Genomic DNA, 27,515 nt, shown 5'->3' with positions numbered 1-27,515 from the left:
ATCATTGAAGTCAGATTCCACATTTAATTTAAAATTCTAGCCACGTAGAAATATAAGAGTATGGGAAGACCTTATGGCTTATTGGCTACTGGTGGTGAGTTTATAGACTGGAAGGATAGCAGTCTTATCCACCCCATCCCCACTACTGGCCACTGTACCCTGGTAACCACCATTTTACTATCCATTTTCACAACTTCAATTTTTTTAGACTCCACAAATAAGTGATATCATACAGTATTTTTATTTCTCGATCTGGTTTATCTTAGCATAACATGCTTGAGATTCATTCATGTTGTGGCAAATGGCCAGATAGTTTTCTTTCTCATTGCTGAATAATATTTCATTGCATATATATTCCACATCTTATTTATTTATTTATCCATTGATGGACATTTGATTGTTTTCATATCTTGTCTATTGTGAATAATGGTGCAACAATCATGAGAACACATTAAAAAGAAAGAGTATAGGAAGAAATGGATAGATTCTCAAACACATTAGAAATGGAATGGACACCAAGGGGTGTTAAAATCTACAGAGAGAGAGAGAGACTCAATTTATGTGGTTTTCTGGTGTCTGTTTTTAAATAAGCAATTTAGGATTCAGGCTATAGGAAAGAAATCAGTCTGCATAATGGTGGACTTCTTACAAAAAAACCCAGTGACTATCACTGATTTTAAAGAGATAAATCTCTTCCATATGTGCTTTAGATCTAATAATAAGCACTTGAAAACTGGCATGAATTAACCGAAACCCGGAACTGCCTTTCTCTCCCTCACCTATCGCTCCCACTCTCTTTCCTTTTTTTCAGACTAAAACTTTGATTGGACATGAGAAACTATTATCTCTTCTGTCTGTGGGCTTAAATTAGAAAGCCAAGAACAGACAATATATTGAATCCTAGGAACTGGTTTATCTTATCTAAGATAACTCAATAATCATTAAACTGTAGGTCTGTAGACTAAGAAGGGAGTTGGACATCAGTTAAAAAAAAAAGAGAAAGAGAAAAGAAACAGGTTAAGAAAATGTACTCATATCAATTCAAAAATTGCCAATAATGAATGTTAGTATAATTCTTTTTGGCCACACATTAAAGTAAGTAGTTTCTCTCAGATGCCATATGTGTATGTATGTATGTGTGTATATATATGATATATGATATATATATATCATATATATGTATGATTTTATTTATTTATTATTGAGAGACATAGAGAGAGAGGCAAAGACATAGACAGAGGGCTATGTGGGGCTTTCCGTGGGCACCCTGATGTGGAACTCGATTCCAGAACCCCAGATTCATGACTCGAGCTAAAGACAAACACTTAATCACTGAGCCCCTCAGGAGCCCCTCAGTTGTCTTATATATTAGTCAGAGTAAGATAACAGATATTTCAAAATAGTTTGAAGAAAGAAATATAAAAGTCAATGTAAATAATTAAACGTAGCCTACTTATGATGTGAGACTGATAATAATAGGGCCTACCAAACAATAGAGAAACTAATAAATATAAATATTCCAGGATACAACAAATACAAAAAGAAGTGTGAGGAGTTATAATCAGGTGAAAGAGAAGCATATAATGAAAGAGAACAGAGCCAAGAGTACAGAGTAATTTATTGCTGCTTCAGCATACATAAATGTGACAAAACTTCAAGTGAATAGAAAAATAAAGATGTTAAAAGAGAGGGCTGTGGTAATTAGTATAATATGAATTATGATCAATGATCAGAATTATGATTTGTAGTGTAAAAGGAGGTGGAAATAGAGGGAATGATTTAGAATATTCTGTGAAAGGAAGAAAATAAAACAAAACAACTAAGAATTAAGTGACGAAGGCTAAACAAAGCACAAAGAGGATTTATTATAATGGGAAATGACTGCAATTGATTTAAGGAAGGAGAAAGTGAAGGAGTAATGTAAGATCACAGAGTTGTATATGAGCATCTACTGTACGCACCTTGACATTTTTTTAAGTTGGTTTAAAAACAAACAAAACTAAACAATACTCCTTTGGAAATATAGGCACTGAACAGAATTGGAAAAACAAATATTTAGAAAAATAGATTATATTCTTTCCTACTACTATTAAAAAAAAGTTTGCAGTACAAATCACAGAATTCCTTGCTGGATTGCTTTATCATAATTCTTTCAGAGATGAATTCGTACACTGTGACTGAGCATATGTTTGAAAAAGAATTGTGATTTAGACTTTTGGAGGAGTAAACCAGTTGAGTTTTATTTTCTGGGTGGTCAGCAAAATTGTTTTAATGTAACTGACTTCTAATAATAGTTCAAGGCAGAGTGAAGTGCCTGTTATCTTAAGAAACTATTCTTCACATTTGGATGCTAATCCAAATCTTTATTTTTAAAACTCAGTAAAAAGAGTTCTCTAAAATGTCTTCAATATTAATCAAGCTATTACTTTTGGATTCCCCCCAAACCAAAATTTCTCTTTGACACTTCTGTAAAAATTATATTTCTAATTATTGATTTAAATGATGTGCTTCAAATCATAGTAAATACTATAAAGTAGTAATTGTTCCCAATAATAAATCAAGCTACAGAGGGGTCAGAAATACATATTTATCTGTAATGACTTATCAATGATCACTGTTATTAGGCAGGTGTAAGGATAGGCTACAGAAAGGACCAAAAAAATAAAAAAAAATTAAATGTGTTGTTGAAGATCATCTTCATAATTTTTATTGTACCCCAAGGAGAATGGAAATATATATTAAATTTGAAACTTTTGTATATTTATTAACACAAGCTAATCTTAAGAATGTAGGAAATAGTTTTGCAAAAAATATAAAAATGTACTTTTTTCTTTTTGTGAAAATATATACACGCATATATATTTAATTCAAAGCATGTATTTTAAGAATAAAATAGATTGACTACAAGAGTTAGAAAGTTATTAAGTATTTCTGTCCAGAAGGAGAGAAAATCAGTTCACTTAGAGTTAATTAGGGCACCTGGGTCACTCAGTCAATCAAGTGTCTGACTCTTGATTTCAGCTCAGGTCATGATCTCAAGGTTGTGAGATCAAGCCCTGTGATGGCTCCACACTCAACGGTGTGGAGCCATACCTTAGATTCTCTCTCCCTCTGTCTCTCCACCACTCTTCCGACCCCCACTCTCCACCCCTGAACTCACTCACTCTCTCTCTCTCTCAAAAAAAAAAATTAACTCTAACCCAAAAATCTGTAGCTTTGAAATTTTAAAGTGGGATATAATTCTTTGACTCTATTCAATTTGAATGGTAAATATTACAATATGTTAGTATCAATGTTAATATTTATGTTTATTTTAAAAAATAATTATCTTGTGGCAGACCAGAAAAACACTTGACAGTGCCCATAAAGGGAAAACTCCTCTGATAGCTTATATCATGTTTGTCTTCAGACCTCTTGGCAAGTCTAAAGTCTTCAAGAGAAGGTTAAATGTATTCATTCAATGTCAGAACACTATGGCAAACATCAGAGTAATTAGAAAGAAAAGTCACTTACACAGGACACAAAAGAAATTCAAAGTGACCTAAATTATTATACGAATAGGCAAAATAAATGTTTGGGAATAACTGGAAAAATAACAAGCAAAACTGGAAGAATCTAAGAGATAATTGCATTGAAGTTCTAACAATAATTGAGCATTATTCACAAAGCTTGTGTCACTATTGGTGAGACTAACTGAAGCAATACTTAGGAGTTTGACTTTCCATTGTAAGTTTGCCTTTAGATATATATTTTCTTCTAATTTGAGCTCTCTGTCACATATCAGCCACAGGAATGAAAACATCAGGGCAAAAAATTTAGATTATCCTCTGTTTTCATGTAAAATAAAATTTCTGGCTGCATTCAGAGTCACCAATTTCCCTGGTGGTTGAGCTTTCTCTTCATTGATGTATCACTGATCAAATGTGGAGGAATTTTTCCTCTCCCTTTTAGTAAAAGTGTGAATTTATAATTTCATATGAGTTTAGTTTAAAAAAAATATTTTCTGGTCCTTATATCCCCACTTTTGTTCCTATCCAAAGAAATCTTCCAGTCTTCACATCTTCTCACTCTCTTACTACACCATGTGTCTTTGAAAAATCATTTTTCTTTTAAATTGAATTGAGTTTTGTAAATATTGACAACCACCTCTTATCTGAAACAGTTCCATATTCTCAATGTGCACCTTTTTCTTTTTTTTTAAATTTTTTTAATTTTTTTTTTTTATTTATGATAGTCACAGAGAGAGAGAGAGAGAGAGAGAGAGAGAGAGGCAGAGACATAGGCAGAGGGAGAAGCAGGCTCCATACACTGGGAGCCCGACGTGGGATTCGATCCCGGGTCTCCAGGATCGCGCTCTGGGCCAAAGGCAGGCGCCAAACCGCTGTGCCACCCAGGGTTCCCAATGTGCACAGCGGTTTTCAAGGGCATATCTTATTTATTTATTTATTTTAGGACATTTACATAACATTATGGTATCAAAAGCAGTAAGATAAGTTTGTCACATTTTACATTAATGAGATAAAGTGAGTTTGAAGACAGAATTCAGCTTCTCAGTGTGATCTTTAGTATATTTATCCTGTTATATCAGTTGCCCTATATCAATTAGAGAGAAGAACATTAAATAATTAAGTACAGATATAAGATGAGTGATTGTTGATCATGAAGCCTTTGTGAAATACATAGCATAAATTCATGAACAAAATGTTAGTAAAAAGTATATTTGTACACTTTTTTAATAGAACATGAGCAATTTTTTAGATAAGTGGGCAGTTAGATAAGTTTCCAATCCAAAAATTAGATGTATGTGAATATTTATATTTAAGGTTTCCTAGTTATTATTTCCTAATAAAAATATCAAGTTTATAATATGACAAATATTTAGAAACCACTACTCTCAATTTTAATTTGATTTTTTTAATCATATGCTATATGGCATCCATGTTAAACTTACGAAAAATTTCAGTGTTGTTAATGTTTTGTGCTACCAAAATTGGTCCTATAGGAGAATAAACAATATTATTTTATGCTATGTAATTTAAGAGGTACCAAATCCTGCACTTGACTTAAATTGACATCCAATCATGGCATCTCTCCTTCTATTTTGAAATTTCCACCATGAAATTTATCATGAGTGAACTAGTCACTTTTCTCAGAGAATACCTCGTGAAAACAGATGCTTCTAGGGAATGGTCCTCTAGTTGTTTCTGATTCACATTTCAGCTTAACATTAACACCAATAAGCAAAGCATCATCCTAAGCCAGAATTCATAAATGGACAGCCAAATAAGGGGTAAAACCACCCTGCCTTTAAGGAAGATTTAGGACCAGGCATAATATTTTAAAATCACACCACTTCTCATTCACTTTGACATGCTTCCTTTCCTCCCTGTTATGCACCAGTTGCTCTCTCAATTCCAGACCTTTGGATGTTCCATTTGTTCTGTCTGAGTTATTAACTCCATTTCCTTGCTTAATTCCTAAGTCTTAAGTAACATTTCAGTTCAAAAATATCTCTTCTACTTGAGATTTGTAGTACAAGCTCTTGCTTCCCCATCAACTGATTGAACACGTGATATGCTAATAATGCGGGCAGTTGGCAAATCAGGTATGACTATTAGTAAGAATGTGAATTTGTATAGTCTTTATGCAGAACAACTCAGCAATATCTGTCAAAATGTCCAAATATATTCACATAGATTTATATGTAAGGTTTACTAAATAGTGCATCAAATCACAAATGTGAAAGTCACTAGAATGTTCCTTAATGCAGGAATTGTGGAAAAAATGTTGGTATAACAATTCCTTAAGGCAGGAACTGTTGCAGAAATTTTGGTGTATCAGTGCTTTGAAACATTATGAAAGCTTCATTGTATTGGCATGGAAATGTCTCCAAAATGTAGTGTTAACTAAAAAAGCCAGAAGTAGAACAATATCTGTAGTCATTTGCATATATCAATTGTATATTATCTACACCCTAGTAGATATATTGTACATGAATGTACACTGTCAAACTGTGAAACTGGTAATATTTGCTGACTGGCTTAATGCAGAGTCAGGGGGACGGTGTTTGAATGCAGACGCCTTTACTTCTATATAAGCCTGCATTGTTTGGATTTTTCCTAATGATCGTATATTATTTTCACAATTAAAGTTAAAAATCGAACCTGTTTGGAAACTAAGCTTCAGCCAATGCTACAAACATGACAGTTTAAAGTAGTGGTGATGAATTTAAAGAGGGCACGGGAGTTCCTGAGTGTCTTCAACTAGTCAAAACACTGCTTCTCAAATTTCAGCAAAAAAGCTTTATAACTTGAAAAAAGAAAACTGATACACTTTTTCCAGACAATTCTCACAAAGCGAATGGTTGCTCTGATTATCTAGGCAATAAGCTTATTTTTCCACTTCCTCAGGCAGTGGGCAGTAGGATATGTTGAAATTTAAATGTCTTTAAGATAGTCATAAAGGTTCTGCATCTTATATTCCATCCTTAACAGCAATTCTTTCTGCCTAAGTAATGAGTTATCTCTAGGTGATAGAATCATATGTCCTTTGGAATATCATTTCTGGTGTTATCACATCTCTTAAGAAGCTTTCATTCTATAAAGTCAAAATAGACAAAATGCAATCATTCTATTAATTAGCCAATGTTACCAAATGGAAACTGTAATATAGGAACCAAGGAAGAGTCACAATTCCAGGAATCTTTTTGAATAAAGCAGATGGCTTCTTTCATTAGGGAAGGAGGCGTGTAAGAGTTAATCTTGTTTCTATAATGGAAGTTAAGTAACCCACATGGTATGTCTGGTTTTTTTTTTTTTTTTTTTTTTGACTTACAGCAGTTACCACAAATGTGTCAACATATTAAAGAAATTTTTGTAATGATTGCATTTTGATTTTCAAAGTTATTTGATGCAATCCTTTGTAAATTTAAGACATTTGGCCTTGTAACTCTTTTTTTAAGTATAGTATTTATAGTATTTTGTAGTAAACATAAAGCCGACTTTTACGATATTTTCTCTCCACTAAAAATGCCTAAGTCAAAATAATTTGTATATTCACAAGTAAACAAATATATATCAAGTGAAATCTATTGGGTAATCTTCTAGGTGATAAAAGGAATACCAAGGGACAACCAGAAGATGTCCTGAAAATTCAGACATTAGAATCATGGAGGGTTTTTCCCACTAACTCCATTTATTATATCCTTCTGGTTAATTTTACTTCTTTTTTTTAATGTTTTTTTTTTTAATTTTACTTCTTTATGAACTTTTAACTATTGGTAAAAAACAGGGTTGGATAAACATTTCTGTTTCTAGAGTAACTATTACTAAGACTGGACTGAAGGTGAAATGTGCTAGAACATTAATCTGATAACCAGGTGAACAAAGAAAAATAGTATGCTTTATCTAGCATGTCACATTTTAATAATGTCTAACAAGGTGCTTATTACATTTCAAATACTTTTACAACAGTTTATAAAGATTAATTCTTTTAAAATAAAGAATAACTATACATGGGAATTATTATCATCTCTTTCTCAAATGAGAAAATTGAAACACAGAGAAGTCAAATAATTTGCTCCAAGTCACACAGCTAGCAAAAGGGTTTCAACTCCTAGACAGTCTAAAGTGAGTCTAGCATCTTACTTTCTACCATACACTGCAAATGTGATGCCTTTAAAATGAGATTAAAATAGTTTGTGTGTTTTTCTTTTCCTAATGGAAAAACCAATCAACCTTAACACTTAAGTTGTAAAACCTTAAAACCAGCACTTGGATGCATTTGAATTAATATCATACAGTTATTCATATAGTATATGTACATGGCAGTGTGGTACCTAATTAATAAAGAGATGATGTTTGACTTTGTAAGCTGAAAATTGGAAAACAGTTCACATTTGTAACATTGATTTCTCAGTGGGACTAACTCAGAACAACAGAAACTTGGAAACTTCCATGTTTCTTGTAGAAACTCATTTTCACTGATACTTTAACTCAGCTGATCTGAGTGAAAAAAGCTTGGATATACAAGGGGCCACTGAAAAACCAAGGATTCTTCAGCTTTCACTCAATGCAAAATAGCTCCATCCAGGAGCCAGACAAAGCCTGGTGTGACATTCAGATCTGCTACCAAGATCACAAAAGCTACATCTTAGAAAAGTAGACCCAAGGGTCTGAGTTGTTTGACTCTGAACCTCTCTTCCAGGGCTGCATAATGGAAAGGTCTGCCCCTTCCTTTGTTTCAACCTCCACTATTTACCTCTGGGTCTCCATTTGTCAACATCAAAGTTAAATCCTATCCCATTTAGGATTTTTAAAAACAAGACTGATATAATATTGGCAAAATTTGTTATATTTGATTCAGTACATTATATTATCATATTGGATTCAATGTGGATGTTTTTCTATCATAATCTGCCAATTAGTAGTATTATCTATATACACACACCATCGTTAAACTAGTGGGCAGGACCACCGTTATACTGCATGGTGCTGGCAAAAGATCAAATAGGTCAATGCATTGTGTTCCTCTAAATCTCCTAAATATCGTATATCTTAGGAAAATGAGATTGAGGTATTCTGAAAATGTGTACGAATCATGGCATTTTTGTCAAACTTAAGTCTTTTCTAAACATGTGATGCTTGAGAAGATTATTTATGGAGGCAGTTCATGTTAGTAGTTGAGGACATCACTGTATAAATTCAGTAAATCTTACTCAAGGGCACATTGTCAAATGAGCATTGTGATTAGTGAGAGAGGTCTAAGGGAGAAGCTATCTGACTTAAAATGAAGATGTGAAATTTACCCTTCCTAAGGTATGGCACAAAGCCATCAGACCAAAACAAGTATTAGAGTATTCAAGAACCATATTCAAATGGTCTCCTTTTTAGATTTCTTTAAATAAAAATTTCATGACAGTAGAAAGAGCTCGGGTGAATTCAAAGATGAGGACTATTATTTGCCCTCTTCTTATAGTGTCTCACCAAGGTATTTAGAAAGCCTGGTGAGTGTGTTATCCAAACACTTTGTAGTCCCAGCTCAGCGGGCATCCACCCCCTCTGCGCCAGGTTGCCCTGCCTCTCCTGTGGCTCTACTGTTTTTCGACTGTCATTTTTATTGAAAAATAAAAGCTAAATTGGAGTTTCTGAATACCTTCCATTTAACTCTTTTAATAAAATGGGAAAGATAAAAGCAACCTAGTCACAAGAGAAGTGTTTTTGAAAGCTATGCCTTGGATATCAGAGATGCAGAAATAAAAGGCTGCTTCAAAAATAGAGCCCACTGGCCTAGCTCTGGCCCTCTGCAGCTCTTCTCCTGTACTAGACCTGCTTTTAGCTTTAATTTTTTATTCAAGAAGTTAAATGGGAGACATGAAATAGTTTGGATCAAATATCACAACAAATGAAAAATGGGCAGCAGATGATTCTTTTAAATGCATTATTCTTGTGTACCTGGGTTCGATGACTTCGTCGGGCAATTTTGTTCATGTCTGTTGGAAAAGAGAACATTTATTTATATTGTATTTTTTTCACATAGAGAACTTTTCTTTCCCATGGAAAGATTAGTATTTCCCAAAGTCTCTCCACTTAATATACTCATGAATATCATAGGAGTTTGAAATATCCTGCAGTAAAACAACATGAAAATTGCTTAATTTTACATTTGTTTAACTTATTTGCCCATGGAATTCTTTAAAACTTTACATTTTTTTAATGTGCCGAGGTGCTAATCTGGAGATACTGTGATCCTGGTCCTCAGTCATACAACTAAAGTAGTTTTAAAATCTTTTCAGGAGAGGCACCCACTTAGCTGTGTAACTATAGCTCTGCTCAGTGCATTTATGTTGATCATTGAATTAATATCAACCATAGATCAATAACCCTTTGGATAATAGTAGTACCTAAATACAAACTGGCTGAGAGAGATGAGTATTCAAGCAGCATAATTCAAGGATGACTAAATTTGGTGTTAAATATATTGTTACACTAACAGCTATAACTAAAAAGGACACGGAACATGATGTAGTAGGATTTGCCAAAGGAAAAGGATTGATTGACTTCTAATTTTGAAGAAAATTTTGATTTTACTGTTAAATAAATAGTGTAGATCTATGCTGTTCAGTAGCCTCAATGCTCTGTTCCATTGTTCCTGTAGTGTTCAGCTAATAATTGAATGATGATGATTCAAAAATAGCCCTGGTTGTTTTTTGCCACCTTAATAAAATAATGACATAATTTGTGATTGTAATATCTTCTCCGACTCTTTTACATCTTTAAATAGACATACATCTGTATTTATACATATAGATTAAATATATATATTTTAAAGAACACTTTATTTCAGACGTTTGATACTATTCTAATCAATCAACGGGAAATGAGGAAATGGAAGCTAAAATAATGTCAAATGTACTTCCCAGGATAAGTCAGTAGAGATGAAGATTGATTTGTGAAGAGGACTCCTCTTCCCCTCCGCCCACTGTGGAGGGGGATGCTAAAAGCATTCTAGTGGCCTTCAGTCAGAGCTGTCTCATTATTGCGGCCATAGGATCATTTTAAATTAGCTTTTCATATTTAATTAAATAACACCTAGTCTACAAAGTACCTCTTATTGTCCACGCGAACATTTTGTATGACTACCTTCAAAATAAGTTTCATACAATAGGCGAAGAATAAACAGAAAGCAATTACTTTTGCTTTATGAAGAAAAAGAAAAAGGAAGGAACATGGATAAATTTGGCAGCCTGTCTTTTGATCCAATGAAACAATCTCTTTTTCAAAAAGTGTTATTATACTTAATAATTACATCATTTTCCCTAGGCTCCAGTGAAAAGCAAAGAATGCTTCAGCAATGCCAAAATGCAAGTAGCATTACTATTGTCTTATGCTCTTCAATAGAGTGTAATTGATCTGACCGAAATTGTGATCCTTACCAAATCATTTTGCCCATTGAAGGGTTCACTCACTCTCTTGCTTTAATTTTCTTTGGCATGTACACTGGTCAGAGACAAAAGGATAATTTTGAAGGCACTCAGTACCATATTGTTTTTCAAGTATTCATAGAAAAGTTTCCTTTGTGCTCGCTTCGTCAGCACATATACTAAAATTGGAAAAGTTTCCTTTGTGCGATAACATTGCTTTTGAAAATATAAAGGAGACAAGTATATGATCACGAAAATTCTAATCTAGAGTGGCTTAATTTGATATGTTTCAAACTAGGGCAGTAATGTTTTTATTTATTTATTTTTAATTTTTTTTTAAAGAGGACATTTCAGCCCAGATGTCCTGCCACATATTATTTTCAAAACTTGGTAAAATGAATTTCGTTCATTACATATTACGGAGGTTTAAGATGGAATGTGTCATAACTTGGTAATGATGATGTATTTCTAGAATCACTGACATCTTTTTTTATTACCCTTAAACTAAACGACTCTAAAGACAATTATTGTTTTTCTGCCTATACTAAATACATACTACATGTCCAAAATGGCTTTATTAATTGAATAGGCAAGTACATATTTAGTGAAACTATATGCACATTGTTGTTATTTTGAAAACATTTCCTCACTGAAAAGGCAGGAGGAAAGTGTATGTGAGCTAATTGCAGGTTGATGATGCAAATTGGTTGTTTAACTCTCATTGCTGGATATGTTTGGTGAGAATCAAACTCTTCAGCAAAGAACACACTTTAACATTATAATTAGACAGTATTTACTTTTGGCATATGTCCATGTTAAATGACACTAAGCATTTAATATGGTAACGAAAATAGCACTGTAGAAATAATCTGCCAACGTACTGGTGATACCAGGAGAAAAGCAAATGTAAAAGCTTTCTTTTCCACACTATCTGCACTTTGTATTATTTTGAGAAAATTTTAGATTCACATGTAGTTGTAAGAAATAATACAGAGAGATTTCACAAACTCTTTAATTTCCTCCATTGCTAACATCTTGCATAACTGTATTTCCACATTGAAGCCAAGGTATTGATACTAGTAGTCAGGACATGGAGCACTTCCACTACGTTAAGCTTCACTTGTACTGCTATTTTGTGTATACCCCAAATTCCCTCCCATCCCCACCACTCCTTAACCACTGGCAAATCCTAGTAATCTGTACTCCTTTTCGTAATTTTATCATTTCAATAATTTTATATGAATGAAATCAGACTTCATATTGGCTTTTTTTCACTCTTAACTCTCTGGAAATTCATCAAGGTTATTGCATGTATCAATAGGTCATTCTTTTTTACAGCTGAGCAATACTCCTTGGTATGGGTTTGCCAAATTATTTGAAATACTCGCCTCATGAAAGAAATCTGAGTTGCTTCTTTATTTTTTTTTTTTTTTGCGATGTAAATAAAACTTCTATTAACATCATTTTCACTTTTTGGTATGTAAAAATAAATTTTTATTTCTCTGGAATAAAAGCCCAAGGAGCGAAATTGCTAGTTTACATGGTACCTGAATGTTTAGTTTTCTTTTTTTATCATGCAAATCATATTTTTAATGTTGGAATCAATGTGTTAATTGCTAGTATATATAGAAATACATTTGATGCATAGGTTTATTTTGGATGATGTGACTTGGGGACTCATGTATTAATTCTTTATGGGTTTTCTCATAGATTCCTTGGGATTTTCTACATAGACAATTACATCACTTGAAAACAGGAAACTCACTTCTTTTTTTTCCACCCCATATGCCTATTGTTTTCTTTTCTTGTATTTACCAACATTCATGAATAAAAGTGTTGACAGCAGACGTCCTTTCCAATCTCAGGGATAAAACATTAAATTTTTCACCAATAGGTATAAAGTTGGCAATAGTTTTTGCTGTTGTTGCTGTTCTTTATCAAGCTGAGGAGTTTCTTCTCTCTTCCTATTCTTCTGAGGATTTTTGGTATGAATGTGTGTTGAAATCTGTTGAATTTTTTTTTCTGGTATATGAATTTGTGATTTTTCTTCTTTAGCTAGTTAATGTAGTGTATTACACTGTTTTTAAACACTGAGCCAACCTTGCATCCCTGGAATAAATCCCACTTGGCACGGTGTATAATTATTTTTTATATTACTGAATTCCATTTGGTAATATTTTATTAAGTGTTTTGATTCTATATTCATAAGAAATACTGATTTCTTCATTGGTTTTGGTATCAGGATAATACAGGCTTTAGAAGATTAATTTGAAAGTGTTCTATCTTAGGGTCTGGAAGATATTATGTAGAATTAATTTCTTCACTGTTTGGTAAAATTTTTCAGTTACCCCATCAGAGCCTGGGGTATTTCTTTTAAGGGAGATTTTTAAATTATGGATTCAATTTCCTCAACAATTGTAAGTTTTTTGAGATTTTCTATTTCTGCTTGATTCTGTTTTTTGGTAGTTTGTGTTTAAAGAGGAATTGGTCTATGTTACCTAAATTGCCAAATTTATCTATGTAGAAATGTTTCTAGTATTCCTTTGTTATCCTTTTGATGTCTGCAGGGCCTGTAGTGATATTTCCTCTTATGTTCCAGATATTAGAAATTTGTGTCTTCTCTCTTCTTTTCTTCATCAGTCTTGCTTGAGGTTTGATAATTTTACTAATCTCACCAAAGAACTAGCTATTTGTTTCATTTGTTTTTCTCTATTGTGTTACTTTTTTTCATTTAATCAATTTTTTTTAAATCTTTGTCATGTCTTTCCATTTGCTTGCTTTGGGTTTATTTTGCTCTTGTTTTCCTATGTTCTTGAGGTAGTTGTTTAAAGTATAAGCTTTTCTAATAAATGAGATTTGAATTTCCCTCCTAGTACTGCTTTAGCTGTGCCTTACAAATGTTGATATGTTGTATTTTCATTTCCATTCAGTTTAATGTACTTTTAAAAAAGTTCCCTCCTTCTTTGGCTTAATGTGCTGGCTAGTTTTTGTTTGGTATTTTCCTATTATACTCTTGCCATTGATTTCTAGTTTGTTCCCTTTGTGGCCAGAGCATACATTTTGTATGATATAAATTTAAAATTTATTGAGGTTTATGGCCAATATATGGACTATCTTGGCATATGTTCAATGGACACTATTAAAGTACGCCTGTACTGCTGTTTTGGGGGGCAGTGTTGGCAGCAACAATTAGATACTGTTGCTTGATGGTGTTGTTGAGTTTTTTTTTTAATTGTATTTATTTATTTATTTATTTATTTATTTATTTATTTATTTATTTGAGACATACACACACACACACACAGAGAGAGAGAGAGAGACAGGAAGAGGGAGAAGCAGGCTCCATGAAGGGAGCCGGATGTGGGACTCGATCCCAGGACTCCAGGATCACGCCCTGGGCTGAAGGCAGGCTGTTAACTGCTGGGCCACCCAGGCATCCTTGTTGAGTTTTTATATTGCTCATTTTATGTCTAGTTCTATCAGTTGTTGAGAGATGGGTGTTGAAGTATTTAATCATAATTGTGAATTTATCTATTTCTTTTTTTCTAATTCTGTCAGTTTTTACTTTATGTATTTTGCCTCTCTGTTTTCTGGTGCATACACATTTAGGATTACATTTCTTCATAATGGATTGGTCCCTTGTATCGTTGTATCATTATATAGTGCCCCTCCCTGTCTCTGGTAATTTTATTTAATATAGTCACTTTGGTTATCTTTTGTTTAATGTTTGTATGATTTAACTTACCATCCTTTTACTTTAACCTGTTTATATTCTTATATTTGTGTTTCTTGTAGACAGTATAAAGTTGTATCGTGTTTTTTAATCAATTCTGACATTTTGTATTTAAATTGTTGCATTTAGACCATTTGTGTTTAATTTAATGATTAGTATTTTTATGTGTCAGTCTTGCCATTTTATTTTTTCTCTTTGTGTTCTCCTTTTCATTCCTCTGCTTTCTTTACCTACTCTTCTATGGGCTATTTTACTTTTTTTTTTCTTAGAATTTCATTCTGATTTATTTATAGCATTTTTTAGTGTAAATCTTTGTATAGTTTTTTTTTTCCACTTGTTTCTCTAAGTATTTTATTATATGTATATAATTTATCCTGGTGCTCTCATTATACTAGTATGTGAAGTGTAGAAGGCTTATCTCTTTTTCAATCCCTTTATTCACTTCCATTTATAAAATAAATTTCTTAAATATTTCCTCTATATACAATTAGAACAACATCAAGCAATATTATAGTTTTAGCTCCAACCACTAAGCACTATTAAAAAACTCAAGAGGGGGGAATCCCTGGCTGGCTCAGCAGTTTAGTACCTGCCTTCAGCCCAGGGCGTGATCCTGAAGTCTCAAAATCAAGTCCCACATCAGGCTCCCTGCATGGAGCCTGCTTCTCCCTCTGTCTGTCTGTCTGTCCGTCTGTCTCTCTCTCTGTGTCTCTCATGAATAAATAAATAAAAAATCTTAAAAAAAAACTCAAGAGGAAGAGGAAAGTCTATTATATACACTCATAGTTTTGCTTATTGTGTTCTTTATTCCTTTATGATGTTCCTGGATTTCTTTTATCATTCTTTTCTATTTACAGAATTTCCTTTAACCATTCTTTTAATATAGGTCTGCTGGCAAAAATACTTTTAGTTTCCTTATGTATATATATCTTCTTCATTCCTGAAAGATATTACCAACAATATAAGATTCTGAGTTGATAGTTTTGTTTTCTTTTGTTTTATTTTTCAGCACTTTCTTTCAGTTTCTATGGTTTCTAATAAGAAATCTGTGGTGGTTCAAACTGTTTTGCTCCTGTAGATAAGTTATCATTTCTTTCAGTGTTTTCCAGTGCTTATTTTGGATTTAATTCAGAAGTGTCCCTTATTTTGGGTTTCTTGAGCTTATCATGTTTAAAGTTAGCTCAATTTTTGAACCTGTAAATGTATGTCTTTCACCACATTTGGAATTATTTTAGAGAGAGAGTACGCAAGTGGGGGGAGGGGCAAAGATGGAGAGAGAGAGAGATAATCCTCAAGCCAACTCCACACTGAGTACAGAGCCTGATGTGGGGCTCATCTCACAACCCTGATATTATGACCTGAGCCTAAACCAAGAGTTGGTCTTCATCCAACTGAGCCACGCAGGAGCCCCATGGGAACTTTTTCAGCTGTTACTTCTTCAATTATTTTTTCAGCCCTGTTTTTTTCTCATCTCCTTCTGGACTTTCATGACACAGATGCTTAATCCTTTACCATAGTTTCACAGAATTCTGAGGCTTTGTTCAAATTTTCTTTTTTTTCAATATATTTTCTGTTTATCAGATTGAGTAAACTCTATTGTTTTTCCAGTTCTCAGATTCTTTCCTCTGTCCCTTTATTCTCCTTTTGAGCACATAAATTGAGTTTTTATTTCAATTGCTGAGTTTTTCAGTTCCAAAATTTCCATTTGTTTCTTCTATATATCTTTCTTTTTTTCTGTTTTTTAAAGACACTTCCATTTTCCAAATTTGCTGCAAACATCTTTGTGATTTATTTTTCTAATTCCCATTCAAGGAATTTTATGATGATTACTTTTATATCTTTTCAGTTAATTCTGACATCTCTGTCATTTTGGTGTTGGAAATTACTGATTGTCCTTTTGTTTTTCTCATTAGGTTTGAAATCCTTTTTTGTCCTTGGTATTACAAATGATTTCATACTGCATCCTGAACATTTAGGTATTATGTAATGAGATTCTGGATTTTAATTAAATAAGATTGGATCAGTTTATTCTAACACTTCTCTGACAGGGGAAGAAGAAGGCACTATCTTCTCACTGGTAGGTGACATTAAATATGGTAGGGGTTTCCTCATGACCTCCTTTGACACTTAAGGGAATAAATCCACGTTACTGCCTGATGGAGGTGGGAATTTGTGCTTTCAACTAGACCTCCACAAGTACCGCCCTGGTTGGAAGAAGTAAGAGTGCCTTATTTGTCCTCTGCACTTGAATTCTACTAACCCCATAGTGATGGCAATGTGGCCTCATCACCACTGAGTAGTGATGCAATTTTGAACTTTCCTCTAGTCCTCTGATATCATTGTACTGCCAGGTGATGAAATTACAGGCTTCCCTTGTGGTCTTTACAGCACAAGGTTAGAAGGCTCATTGCCACCTGGCTTTTTACCTGGTATTGTCCTACATCAGTCTAGGAACCTCATTCAGCCTTTGCTGGAAGGGTTAGGGGTAAGGCCTTGTTTTTTCAGTGGTGTCTGGCTGAACCAAAGTGGTTACTATAAAAATTTTCTGTCTTGCTAAGCTACCCATTTCTTGGTATTTGGCCAGAGAACAGTCTTTTGTTGACATCTTTTTGGTTTGTGTTTGTTGGTATTTCTAGGTCACCACCTTCTTCAGCTCTAGGATTGGTTATATGAAGAAAAAGGAAGCCCAGTTAACTCACCACTGTGTTACGTTTGAGTCCCAAGTTCACTGGTCTTCATTCTTCCTTCTACTTGTCAGAACCTATATTGTTTGTTTTCATTTTTTAAATATGTAGTATCTAGAGCTTTTAATTGTACTTAATAGGGAAAACTATGTTTAGTCCATCATTCCAGAAATAAGTAGTCACCTTGGATTTTACCAGAGCTGTCTGGAATATGTTTCTTTTCCTAAAAAAAAAAAAAAAAAAAAAAAAAATTAACTAAAAAAAAATGTAACTCATTATTCCAAAAGGACATGATAGACATCTATGAAGCACATGTTGCATAGTATCTTTAGCCATCAGAGCTTAAGGCATCTCCACTACTCACTCATAACACTACAGCTTTGTAACTGTGTACCATCCACCTATGGGCACTGCTTAAAGCCCCCTATAGGGTTTCTCCAGGAACCTCTTCTATTTCAGTGGGGGGCAAGATAGTATTTTCAATATGCTATGATATGGTTAGTGCCATGTTAACTGTGACTGAGAAGACAGTAAATGTACCCCTTTCTGTATTCTTCTGGAAAGTTTAATAATACAATGAAAGCAAGTGAAAGGACCTGGAAATTATAGTGAAATGAGCTACTCAGAACAGACTTGTCCAGCCTGAAACCATGGCTTTTCCTCAGCTCTTATCATCAAAAAACATATAGATGAACATAGAGAAAGGAAAAAGCCAAATATATTAAGTGCAGTAAAAATGTCTGCTTCAATGAGCTTGTCAACATTGCCTGAATGATGAAACACAGATATTTACCCAGAGGGCTCTCTAGCACCATTAAATGTTCTGGGGACTAGCCAGTCTCTAGGTTTCAATACTGAAAACAATATTTTAACAGTGTTTTCTACAAATCCACAGTGGTACAGATTCTCAGCTAGTTAAAAGCTACAAAGATGAATATATCACAGTAGCACAATATTTTGACATATTTTTAAAAAGTGTAATTTTAAGTGCTTAAAGAGCTACTTTCTTTCAGAAGACAAAGAGCTTCCTTATGCTTGCTTCAGAACTGATTTTCTTAGTCATCAAGAACCAGCTAAGACAAAGTCTACAAAAAGTAATAAAAACCAATCAAACATCATAGTTTTCATTATAACAAGATTGATATAGAAAAACATAATAAATCTATTCACTGAAATAAAACAGAAGAAAGTTTACATATAAAATCAGGATTATAAAAGACCAGTTGACAATAAATGTTCTTCCAAAGGTCTTATAGCCATCTCAAGGACTTAGGCTAAAAACAAGAATAGAAATAAAACTTGATTTTTTGAGGGTCTCGATAGCAGAAGAGAAGAGATCTGGTGATTGTGTATCTACGTGAGCAACATAGAGAACAGAAATAAAATAAATGATTGTCTTGTAATATATTAAGAAAATGGGTATGGGATGGGTAAGGTAAAATCCAAAGCATGCCAATTTTCTTTCTTTGAGTCCTTTTAGTGTTTGGTCTCAGTTAAGTACCTTCATGATTATGTGAATTAAGTGTTTTGTGGCAAAATAAAGGTTGCAGTTGTGATGAAGTGTTGGATTGGGAGCAGTTGATCTTCTACTTGCTTAATGAAGCCCTAAACAGCATCTGCATATCACTCTGCTCAGATCCTAGCCTACTCCAGTTTCCAGTTTGTAGAAAGATCCACATTCTTTAAATCCATAGTCTTGGGTTGACAGAGTTCTAAACATTTTGAAATAGAATTGAATTATTTATTTCAGTTGTGCTTTGATCTTTTTAATAGCTATATATTAAAAAAAACTTTCTACACATTTGAATTTTGTAATTTTACAATATGGGTAAAACCACAGGAAAAAAAAATAAAGATTCATGTTCTTTGCTGAGTTCTTGGTCTTTACTATTTTCTCTCACCCTCAAGTGAGAGATAAAATAAAAAAAAAATTACCTCTAGTGAAAAAAATAAAAACAGACTTAGTGTTTCTATTATGATAAACTATTTGATTCTTTGGGAGTTATCTCTCTGAAAGGCACATCTATTTGTATCATGACCAAGTTATAATTGCTTGTAATACTAGTTGGAATTTAAGTAGTAGTTTATAGGAAACCTTTGGACTATATAAAGCAGTAGCATAGGAAGCAGAACCTACTATATAAAACCAATTTTATGTCTGTATGATACTGAGTTAGTCTACCCCCTACTCCACACTCCCATCCTCACCTAAAGGTGATAGGGAAAGAGATTAGAGAAAAAAAATTCTTGGGCTAAGGTGTTTTTTTTTTTTAATACTATTAATCATTAGTCTGTTTAAAAGTTTTTTTAAAACACCCACAAACCTAATGAGGCAACTGTTATGTTTAATGAATCACCAAGATGTATAAAGAAAATCTCTTGCTAATTACACCAGGGAAGAATTAAGTACATATTAATTACATATGAACTGGAATCCAGCATATGTTATATTGGACAAATATCCATTAGAAGCATATAGGGATCCTACATTCAAAGTGAGAAATTTTTCTTCTTGGAGTCTACTAAAAGAAAATAGTGTTAGAAAATAAAATTAAGTAATTGTGCTGTGTTTAGGCTATGGGGAAGAAATAAATAAAAAGCTAATTGGACAGAAGAGCAGCAAGAAATCAGGGAAACCAGATTTTCTTGTTGCTTGGGGTGTTCTGTTTCAATAAATTGGAGAGGTGTAAATTACACTGTAAATTGAAATTCAATCTACTACCATAAATAGAAAAAAGCAAGTATGTATCTACCTTTGCATTTTTATCTATGGGACCTTTAGGCCTATGGGAAAGGGACCACCTGATGTCAGAGCTCTTTCAAAAAAAAAAATCATTTCAAAAGCACCTAGCATCTAACAAAACAAGACAGTGACAGAAATAGAGTCTTGTCTTAAATGAGGGTGGTGATTTCTGGATGATTATCCTAAAATTGGCTGTTTAAGAGAATTCTGGAAAATGGTGAGAGTTGTTCAAGAATTTGGAAAAGAATAAGAGGAATCTAGAGTTTATTATAAGCTAGTTGCTAAGGGATAGGTAATTGTAGATTATACAGAAGCAGACACCATTAGCAAATATAGGAGTATCATATCCGTTGTGTTAGTATGCTATAGCGCCAGCCAAAATTTCTTTATAATTTTGTTATAATTCCAAAAATTCTCCCAAATTTGAAATTATCCCTGCATTTAAAACCAAAAGCATGGTCTCAGTGGCTAATATCACTTCTCACTTTAATATTTTCTGATTTAAATATGTACATAGGGGTGCCTGGTTGTCTCATCCATTAAGCATCTGACTCTTGATTTGGCCTCAGGTCATGATCTCCAGGTCTTAAGATTAAGCCCCCAAATTGGGCTCTGCACTCAGCAGGGGAGTCAGCTTGAGATTCTCTCCCTCCCTCCACCTTTGCCCTTTCCCCTACTCTCTTTCTCTCTCTCTCTCTCAAATAAATAAATGCATCTTTATTTTTTAAAAATATTTTATTTATTTATTCATGAGAGGCACAGACTAAGAGAGAGCAAGAGAGAGAGAGAGAGAGAGAGAGAGAGAGAGAGGCAGAGACACAGGCAGAGGGAGAAGCAGGCTCCATGCAAGGAGCCTGATGTGGGACTTGATCCCAGGACTCTAGGATCACGCCCTGGGCAGAAGACAGGTGCTAAACCACTGGGCCACCCAGGATCCCCAATAAATGCATCTTTAAAAAAATAAAATAAAACCTATAACAAATCTGGGGAATGAGTTTCATTACCTTCATTCAGCAAGTTATCATAGTTTCATTTTTGTTCTAGGCACATAATTTGGTGAATAGTTGCAAAAAAATAAGCCTAAAATCAGAACTTTTAACAATCTCATGAAGATAGATTGTTAAGATTCAAAATCATTGAAGATTCAAAATCATTATACTTTTCTATGATTATGCAAATTGAAATAACAACATATGACTTTATATCAATTGACCAAAAAACACTGGACAGAAGGTTAGTGCCAAGTGCTGGGGGAGGCAAGGCAAATTGGGAACTCCTCATGTGCTGCTCATGGGAGCATAGGCTGGTACAGCCAGTTTGGAAGCACACTGGACTAGTCAGGCAAATTTCACATTACTATACCTTGCAAAGAGTGAAGCAACTCCACTCAGGGTATTCATGTCTCAAAGAAATGTGATGAAAGTCCAGATCATTTACAGAATGTTTGTGAATTATCACTTGTAGTGGCAGAAATTGGAAACAATCTCTGTCCATCAGTATAAGAATAGGCAAAATGGCATGAACACACACACGGTTCATGAAGGCAGTTGGATACATAAATACATAACTCTTGATTTAGGAGACTTTGTTACACATAGTTAGATGTTTAAAAACATAGTTTGTTATAAAAAAGTAAGAAATAGTCACATTACATGAAACCATTTAGACAAATTAAAAATGTATGTAAAAAAACACAAGATGGGGATCCCTGGGTGGTGCAGTGGTTTGGCGCCTGCCTTTGGCCCAGGGCACGATCCTGGAGACCTGGGATCGAATCCCACGTCGGGCTCCCGGTGCATGGAGCCTGCTTCTCCCTCTGCCTGTGTCTCTGCCTCTCTCTCTCTGTGTGTGTGACTATCATAAATAAATAAAGAAAAAAAAAAAACCACAAGAAACCATGTTGTTAGGATACAAATACAAAACATAATGTGGTTTTATTTGTGACAGGAGAAGAGGAGATTGAAGTACAGGGCTAAAAGAATAAACATCAACAGTGATAATTAAAAAAACAAATAAATAAATGAAATAATAATGATACTGTGCCATGATCTGAGAGATACAATCAAAGAACCCTCTACGTCTGGGGTCTAGGAGAAATAAAAATTTTTGAAAATTTGATAAATATGTTATTTGAAATGACATGAACAACAAAAAAAATACACCCTAAAATTGACAATGAAACAAAAAGAGACCTTCATGAAATTTGTGCACACTGATAACTGTATGCACACTATGTAGCAGGTGCATGCCATTTATTTTTAACATATCATCTCATTTAATGCTCATAGTAACCCCATAAAATATATGTTCTTATTCTCCATTTACATTTAGGGTAACTGATGCTTAAAAGACTCCAAATTGCTCAAGGCACATTTATTGTGATAAAAACAAGGTTCCAACCCTGATATGCTGATACTGAAGCTCATTTGCTTAACACCTATGAAAGGTATACTCAAGCTTTTCACAAGAGTAAGTCCACATTTGTTGTGTCTTCTTCCTGTTCCCTGCCCACATTCATTTAATTACTTCCTGTCCCCACCACCCCCTGGCAAACACTCAAGATCCACATGACCTCATTATCAAATCTACCACCACTTCTCTGCTGCCTTGGGCAATGCTGATCATCCTCTTGACTCTCTTGACTTGTACCCAGCCCCTCTTTATCTGGTTTTCTTCATCTCTTCGTAACACCTTGACTCTTTTGTCCAGCTTTCTACATATTGGTATTTCTCAGGGTTTTAATCTTGGTGACTTTAGGAACAAATAATCTCTCCACATGTTTACTTGTGATATGTGATATCTCAGGAAATTATAGTTTATAGGTTGATGACTTCTAATATATTCATGTAACCGAAATATAGAAATCAGACTTTTTTTCCTTTTTCCTTTATGTTCCATAATCATAATCAGTCAATAATCTCAAAGACATTAGCTTCTCAATATTGTTCTAATTCTTACCCTGTTTTTTTTTTTTTTTAAGCAAGAGCAGTTTATTAAGCAGAGATACAGAGAAAGCTCTCAGAAGTGAGAGGGGTCCCGAGAGGGTCGCCCTTACCCTGTTTTTAAACCCTGTTAGCATGATCTTGGTTTAGACCTGCTTTATTTCTTGGCAACACTGTCACAGTAGCCACCCAATTCATCTCTTTTTCTTTGATTTTATTCTTCTTAACTTGATCTACCTAAAATCATGCTAAACTAGCATGTGAAGCACCTCTTTAAAACTCTTCAATAACTTTTTATTTCCTATAGGATTATCTTACTTTGGCAGAACTTACAAATCCTTCTATAACCTGGTTCTTAAACAGTTTTGTGCACCCCATTTTATTATCTAGAGGTACTGAACTAATAATTCCTTGTGCTAGGCTGACTAGTGGCTGGTGTGTCCATTCTTTCTAATATTCTCTTCCCAGAATATTTTTTTATCTTTATTTTCCTGTATTTCTTTTTCATACTTAAAAAAACAACTGTTTTTTTTCCATAAGACCATATGTTAAAGTCTCAGCTGCCCTCCCATATCACCTTGGGTGTGCATCCCTCAGTACACTTTTGTTTTATACTGAAAATATATACATATCTCTCTTTCTCAGTGTATGAATTTTGAGAGGAGAAACCCTTCATGCTCAGCATGGTGCTCAAGGCTTAGTTGATTTTTACCGAAGTCTGATGAAATGTGTCCCTCCATAATTGATACACATTATTGCTAGCCTCATTTAGAGTATCTTACTTCTCAAGTTCTATCCTACATAATATCGTTTTGTGTACTTGCTTTTTCTCTTTGGTGTATGGGAAAGAAGAGAAAGTTGGGGGGGGGAGGGCTAAAAAGTTATATAACCATTACTGAATAACAGGTAAAGAAATTCTTTGAAGAATATGTTGTGGGTTTTTTTTTAAGATTTTATTTTTATTTATTCATGAGAGACACAGAGAGAGAGGCAGAGACACAGGTAGAGGGAGAAGCAGGCTCCATGCAGGGAGCCCAATGCAGGACTCCATCCTGGACGCTCAATTGCTGAGCCACCCAGGTGCCCTAGGAGTATGTTTTTGAATATGTGTATTCAAGGTGATTTGTCATCTTTATCATTACCAGGACATGCAAAAACACTCATAATTATTTTTGGTTTTCTAATGTAAAGCAAGACAAATGTAGATATAAAAATTAGTTGAATTTCAGTGAAATGATATTGGTGGCAATGATATTTTAAGTTATATAATCTGAGTTCATTGGGAATTTAAAAAATGTGCTTAACAGTTATTTTCATTTCTATCCTCCCTTTAATACAGCATTTGCACAGATCACCAGGATATACAAAAACATTTATCAACAACTATTACTCTTCATTTGTATTAGCTATTATTTTATAATAACATATATATGAAGTAACAGATAATATGTTATTTTAATATAGAGTAATGCAGTACATTTATATTGCCAATGGTCTATATAAGTTATTTTGGGGTTCTGCTAGAAGGTAATGCAAATTAAAACTAGTAATATTTTTAATCATATTACAAAAGTAAATAAGCATATTCTATATAGAATTATTTTCTCACAAAATAGTTCAGCATTCTACTGAAATTTATTTAACCATATTAACTTTAACATCAATTTAAGCTTATTTTGAGGTTACTTTTTAAATTCAAAGATATTGTTTCTTTTCTGCAAATAGAATCTCAAAATAAAATGTTTGCATTTTGTTTAGGATAACATGTAACATTTGGAAAGGTAATATTGAGAGCAGAATATAGATAAAATCCACAGGATTTTTTTCCTGCTATTTATTTATTTTTTTAATTTTTATTTATTGATTTTTAACATATTTTTTAACTGAGGTTCAATTTGCCAACATATAGCATAACACCCAGTGCTCATCCCATCAAGTGCCCCCCTCAGTGCCTGTCACCCCCACCCCCCCATCCACCTCCCTTTCCACCACCCCTTGTTCGTTTCCCAGAGTTAGGAGTCTCTCATGCTCTGTCTCCCTTTCTGATATTTCCCACATAGCATTTTAATAATTTATATTTATGCTTGAAACTTTCAACATTATCTTCCCAAAAGTTAATAGAAAAACTAAACCAAAAAAGAGTAAGTATATATATAAGTGACTCAAAAAACACTAACAACCAACTGTATCTATTTGATATTCACAGAATTTTATGCAAAATACAGATTCTTCTTTAGGTGCAGATGGAACTTTCACAGAGATAAACTATACACCAGGTCATAAAATGAGTTTTCGTCAATTTTTTTAAAAATTAAATCTTACAAAGTATATTCTCCGACCACAATAGAATTGAATTTCAAGTCAATTACAGAAAGTATCTGAAAAATCCTTATATTTGAAATTTTTATTTTATTTTATTTTTTAAGATTTTATTTATTTACTCATGAGAGACACACAGAGAGAGAGGGAATGGCAAAGACACAGGCAGAGGGAGAAGCAGGCTTCACGCAGGGAGCCTGATGTGGGACTCGATTCCTGGTCTCCAGGACCAAAGTTGGCATTAAACCGCTGAGCCACCCGGGCTGCCCTATATTTGAAATTTTGACTACATGGTTTCAAATAAGCCATCATCCAAAAAAGAAATCATCATGGAAATTAGATAATATTAAGAGAGGGATCCCTGGGTGGCGCAGCGGTTTGGCGCCTGCCTTTGGCCCAGGGCGCGATCCTGGAGACCCCGGATCGAATCCCACGTCGGGCTCCCAGTGCATGGAGCCTGCTTCTCCCTCTGCCTGTGTCTCTGCCTCTCTCTCTCTCTCTGTGACTATCATAAATAAATAAAAAAAAAATTAAAAAAAAATATGATTTAAAAAAAAATATTAAGAGAATATTTTAATCTGAGGAGTATTAACAACTCATTTTACCCAAAGCTGTGGGATATTGATCCAGCAGTATTGAGAGGGAGATAGTGTACACACTTACAGTAGACAAGAAAAAAAAAGAAGACAAAGTCAATGTTGTTAAGTGCTGACCTCAATAAACAAGAAAAAGAAAGCAAATTAAATACAAAAACAATGGAAGGAAAGGATCAATAAAAATTAGAAGCAGAAATCAGTTAGTAGAAAATGAGCAATTAAGAGGGAAAATAAATAAGAAAGAAAATAAATAAATATTTCTTTGAAAAAAATTTTAAATGATGAGTTTTTTAGCAACCCTGATTAAGAAAAAGAAGATAATTTATGCCATTAATCTCTACTACCATACATGAAATAAGCAAATGTTTTGAAAGATAGAAATTATTAACAATTACTCAAAAAGGCTATAAAAAAAGCTGAACAATCATAAGAGTATTTTAATAACTGAATTTGTAATTGAAAAGTAAAGATTATCCAGGCCTAAATGGCTTTGATGAAAAATTCTAACAGACATTTAAAAAGAAAATTATACTACCCCTACATGATTTCTTTGAAAAAAGAGAAGGAACACTTCACAATCAATTTGAGAGGCCACTATCATCCTGATATCAAAACCAGAAATTAATCTTTATCTATATCTATATCTATCTATATCATCTATATCTAACAAGATCCCTATGTATATAAGCAATAAAAATCTTTAATACCATCATAGCAAGCAAATTTAAGGATGCATAAAAGTATAATACATCATGACCAAGTGGACTAACCCCAGGAATGAAAGGTTATTTTAAGGCTCAAAACTCAAATCATGTATTTGAGCATAATAGAAAAAAACAAAAAAGGAAAGAAAAAAAAATATGATCATTTTGAGAGAAGCAGAAAAAGAATTTGACAAAATTCAATACCAATTAATGATAAAAACGGTCAACAAACAAGGACAGAAAGACACTCTAAGTTTGATAAAGAGCATACTAATTGTGAAAGACTATGATTTTCCCCTACGACCCCAAAATAGCCAAAGATGTTCCCTCTTCTACTTGTATTTGACATTATATGAAAAAGTCTAACTGGTGCAGTAATGAAATAAATAAATAAATAGATAGATAAATAAATAAAATATGTACAGATTGGAATGGAAGAAGAAAAATTGCTTTTTATTTGAAGATGACATGAAAATGTAAACAGAAAATTGGAAAGATCAACAAAAACTATTACAACTGATAAGTGAGGGGATCCCTGGGTGACTCAGTGGTTTAGGGCCACCTTTAGCCCAGGGCCTGATCCTGGAGTCCCGGGATCAAGTCCCACATCAGGTTCCCTGCATGGAGCCTGCTTCTCCCTGTGCCTGTGCCTGTGCCTGTGCCTGTGCCTGTCTCTCTCTCTCTCTCTCTCTCTGTCTCTCATGAATAAATAAATAAAATCTTTAAAAAAATAACTAATAAGTGAGCTTAGCAAGTACACAGGATAAGAGCTCACATAAAAAGTCAATTTCATTTCTATATACTAGCAACAAACAAATGAAAAATAAAAATTTAAAATGCCATTCACAAAAGCATAAATAGTGTGATATATTT

This window comes from Nyctereutes procyonoides, unplaced genomic scaffold, assembly GCF_905146905.1.
Source record: "Nyctereutes procyonoides isolate TBG_1078 unplaced genomic scaffold, NYPRO_anot_genome, whole genome shotgun sequence".
Classification (NCBI taxonomy): Eukaryota; Metazoa; Chordata; class Mammalia; order Carnivora; family Canidae; genus Nyctereutes; species Nyctereutes procyonoides.
Note: the sequence above shows the minus strand (reverse complement) of the source record.